Here is a 5,000-nt window from a genome sequence, read left to right as displayed (position 1 = left end):
GATTTCCCCATTCCTTGAATTGGCGGGAAAATGCGTTTTTCCTTTTAATACAATTGATATCAATACTGTTATTATTGTTATTGATGTTATGATTATTAAAGTATTATCAAAATCTTGTTAAGACAATGAAATAATGCAAAAGATCCTTTCCAAAAGTCAAGGAAAAGGGTAAACAGGTGAAAAAGGTAGGACTAATAAGTGACCCCTTGATGACTAAGCACTTGTAGAGCCATCTATGTGTGAATACAATAAATAAACCTGTGTTACAGTGGGCATGGCATGTATTCTTGCCAAACGTGGCGATTGGGTTAATCTTGCATAACGGTTCTGCCTTGTGAACTTTATAATGGAGATAGCGAGGAAAATAGCAATATTAAAAAAAAAAAAAATCGAAAATATGCACCGCAACGTACTTCCAATGTTGCTCTTTCCCTCCATTCATGTCGATCAGCATATGATAGGATTGGATTTTTCTCGACATCGACTCTCACTCCGATCGAAAAGGTTCTGGAAATGATTCGAAGACGCGCATATTTTTATCTTTACTTATCGCTGTGCCTTTTCTTAAACGGCCTTTAATATAAGAAAATAATACTAGCTAGGGCGGTCCATGACTGCTCTTTACGACTTTGTCTATGATTCTGGAAGCAGAACATTTACATTGTCATAGACATAATTTATTGCAGTAATATGTTATACTATATACTGCAATAAATCTTATTTCTATAATAGCAATAGCATTACACTTTTTATATATTTAACTGTAATTTGTGCTGCCATAGGTTTGTTGTCATGGCATCAGCTGTAAAAGCGCGCGGAGCCATTTGTATTTTCGAATATAACATTTCTATAACTATATAGAAAACGGATCAATTACTGGTTAACAAATTCTATTTGTCATTACTGGTGTGTGATTTTCTTCCGTCTTTGACTCGGCAAATATAATTATGACTGCCAACGAAAATGTCTTGCGTAGTTTTTGTCTATGACTTGGCCGAAGTTTTAGGCAGGTGTGGAAGTGTCCCACGTGCGGAAGGACTGTCTTTTCAAACTGTTATGCAAATTTACACAAATATTAAGATGTTTATGCATCGATATGATATTAAAAACTTGGAATTTAGTAACTTCCTATATATTACTAATATTTTTTATTCACGTCTGTAAGGACTGTCTTTAATTTTGTCCTTACGCAAGTTTTCCTTGTTAAAGATGATTTCGCTTTGGAAATAATAAGAAAAGCTTCGAGGCCTCTTTTGATAATCTGTTAAACATTAATTGAGCAGTCTTCTACATTTTTATTGCTATCTTTTATTTAAAAATACAAATAGCGGTGCCCGCCTTTACAACTAATGCAATAACAATAAATGTAGGGATGCCCATATTACATCTAGATATGCTAAATGTGTAACATTACCGTTATAATATAAACAAGATATATTGCCATATTTACCATATCTTGTTATTACAATAGATTATCAAAATTGGGTCTATAACGATATAAATGTCTGTTCTAATTACCAGATGAGATGTGGCAACGGGGAACATCATAGACAAAATCGTAAAGAGCAGTCATAAACCTTTCGTGAATGCCGTCCCAGAGGTACAAAAAACGGCAAGATGAGATCACCGAGCATCCCGTCTAACCCAATGCTTGGAGTCTAGTCTACAAATTTCATTACTTCTAGAAATGTCAAAGCCAATAACCCGCGCCTCCCGCTAAAAACCGCAGCACAAGAGCCAACAGAAATGAAGCAAGTTCCATGGGTTCGTTCCCCATGTGCCATTCCTAGTTCTGTTTTTCCTCTCGGATCCTGGAAATGCTACCGACAGGGAGAGCATGGAACCCAGAAGGAATGCTGCCGACAAGAAAACTCGAGATGGGAACGGAATGCTGCTGACAGGACGTCCCGGAGTCAGATTCCAGGAGAGCATGGGAATAGAAAGGAATGTTGCCGATAGGAGGGCCTGGAATCAGAAAGGAATGCTGCCAATAGGAAAGGAATGTTGCCGATAGGAGGGCCTGGAATCAGAAAGGAATGTTGCCAATAGGAGGGCCTGGAATCAGAAAGGAATGCTGCCAATAGGAGTGCCCGGAATCAGAAAGGAATGCTGCCAATAAGTGGGCCTGGAATCAGAAAGGAATACCACCGACAGGAGTGGCCGGAATGAAGAGAGGAATACTGTCAACAGGAGAGTCCGGAACAAAAATTTAATACTGCCGACAGGAGGACCCGGAATCAGAAAGTAATGCTGCCAATAAGAGGGCCTAGAATCATAAAGGAATAGTATCGATAGGAAGAACCGGATTTAGAGAGGAATGATGCCGAGACCGAAACGGACTAGTGCCGACAGGAACAGGAACGGAATGCCGCCCCGGACTCCGAAACAAAGATAAACACAATATATATATATATATATATATATATATATATATATATATATATATATAATATATATATATATATATATATATATATATATTATATATATATATATGTGTGTGTGTGTGTGTGTGTGTGTGTGTGCATGTATGTATATATATATGTAAATATATATATATATATATATATATACATACATACATACATACATACATACATACATACATACATACATACATACATACACACACACACACACACACACACACACACACACACACACACACACACATCCACATTTATATAAATATATACATACATATATGATATATATACAATATATATATATATATATATATATATATATATACATATATATATATATATATATATATATATATATATATATATATATATATATATATATATATATATTATATATGTATAAGATGTGGATAATTCTATTTCTGTTACAGGATGTGGATAATTCTATTTCTGTTACCAGTGGACCACGTGGCTGTTTTCCACGTGGATCCAAATGTCCCAAATAAGAACCACCCGCTCAGCGAGGGCGGAGGTCACATTTTATATCTGACCTCGTTTGACCGGGAGTCCGTGCCAAGCTACCGACGCGGTAGGGTCAGCTCTCGCCTCCCTCCGGGGAGTTCGTGTCAAGCGACCAGCGCGGTAGGTCAGCTCCGCCCTCTCTCCGGGCAGCTGACCGTGACCTCCGCTCGGCGCTCTTAACCCCTTTAGACAAGTCGTAGCGTCGTCGTAGCGTGTGTTCACCCCTTTACGTGTGTTTTGCGTCCCTGTCAGCCACTGTACTAGAGTACGCATACCCGTTATAAGTGGTGGCAGCGAGGGCCGTTGCATCCTTTTGGCATGCAACACGGACACACCACCCCCGAAGAAAATCCGCTCGACCGCTTCAAGACATGGCTAAGAAAAAAACACGTAAGTACACGTTTGGGCCCCTTTCTTATTTCTTTTCCCTTCCTTCTCCCATACATGTGTTAAGCCGTTGTTTTTTTTTGCTGGGTTAAAAGGTGCTAATGACAGCAAATGGCACGTTCTCCACTATTCTTCCACCTCAGATCGTATTTCCGTGCGATCGAGTATGTGATCAATAAACATGAATATCGTTCGTTAGTAAAGTAATTAATTATTTTCTCTCGTTTTTAGAGATTTATATTGTTTCATCTGCAACGAATTTAACGCGTTCGTGATTTTATCTTATCACGAATACCATTTCATTTTATCTCGTTCCTAACCCTCGCCCCCCGACCTGACCGTCCCTTTTCTTTCTTTTTGCGGTCACTTTGGATTAGAAAAAGGTTAATTTCCTGTCTTGACCTGACCTCACTTTCTCTTTTCCCGGTCGGTGGCGGCGTGGGTAGGGTCAGATGACCACTTGGTTCCCTCTAATTTGGAAGCAAACATATCATTGTTACATTGCGTTTTGATGACACGTTCTATCGGCGCTAGAGCGAAGCAGGTAACAAAATTGTATTATTTGGATATAGCATAGGATCTTCCCCCTTATCATAGTGCACAGGATTGCCCGATATTGCCCCGGGGTTGCGTAAACGCCTAATAGATCTGCGCTCCGTCGTTCGAAAGTAGGTTCAATAAACCGAAGTTATTCGTTCGGCACCTTTTGAGTCAGTGTGACCCGCGGTTATGTCCGTTAATTAATGTAGGACTAGGGTTTAAGCTAGAATCATTATCCACTTATTAATCACACCTTTCTCACCCTCTCGAAGTCGCTTGCATGTTTTGGGTACCCCCCAAGCGTTTGTGTGATTCGTGAAAATTTATATACCCTTCGGGAATTTTGCGAGCGGCCATTACAGATACGCAGAAGAGAGCAGGATATTATATTCCTGGCTCGAGTCGCTTTAGTCATATAGGGCATTTGGGTATAGGATCCCCCCGTTATTGAGTTTTATTGAAGTCTGACGTGCAAAGCTAGACATGTACCTCGGCAGTTCAGATTTCTGACTCCGAGAAGATTTGCTTGATAAAAATTGGCGAATATTTTTTCATGTCACCATTCATTCATGCGTACATTCTGTCGCATATCATTATATGTTGAATTCAATGTGGTAGTTGAAATAATCTTAAATAGCTAGCATTGCTAATTTACTTCAGTTTTGTTATAGTGAACGTTAATTTTCGTGTTTATGATTCATTCTCTGTGTGAGGTCACTCGCTTTCCCTCTCATTAACGCTAGCTGTCACTCACACACGCACACACACACACCTTCACCTCACTCACACACGCAGGACAAAAGACACTGACCCTTTTTCATTAATAAGGCTGGTTGCTGTCTTAGTGCCGGCGTAAAGATTTATTATGTATCTCTTTAGCCCGCAATTTTGTCCGTCGTGACGAGTGGTTCGTACATAAAGTACAAGTTACATCTATTTCTTATCTGTGTGACGACTATGGTTCAAATAGATCTTCGCGGATCGCCGATGTCGTTCCCTTATCTATTCTCATATCTATCAGAGATGGTTGGTAGTTCAAATAGGTCTATGCGGACCGCTACTAACATCTCCCTCTTCTATTTTTATTCTTTACCTTTGTGAAAATAAAACACAAAATGAAAAAAA

The 5,000-nt window shown here is 39.2% G+C and overlaps 1 protein-coding gene across 1 annotated transcript in view; it reads right to left on the bottom strand.

The window, feature by feature from the left end:
• The window catches only part of LOC119579644 (adenylate cyclase type 3-like), a 31,396-nt gene that overhangs the window by 14,567 nt on the left and 11,829 nt on the right, over window positions 1-5,000 (bottom strand). The gene's annotated exons all lie outside the window — the stretch shown is intronic.

The sequence above is a fragment of the Penaeus monodon genome, chromosome 12 (assembly GCF_015228065.2).
Source record: "Penaeus monodon isolate SGIC_2016 chromosome 12, NSTDA_Pmon_1, whole genome shotgun sequence".
NCBI classification, from domain to species: domain Eukaryota; kingdom Metazoa; phylum Arthropoda; class Malacostraca; order Decapoda; family Penaeidae; genus Penaeus; species Penaeus monodon.
This window is presented reverse-complemented; position numbering and strand designations above follow the sequence as displayed.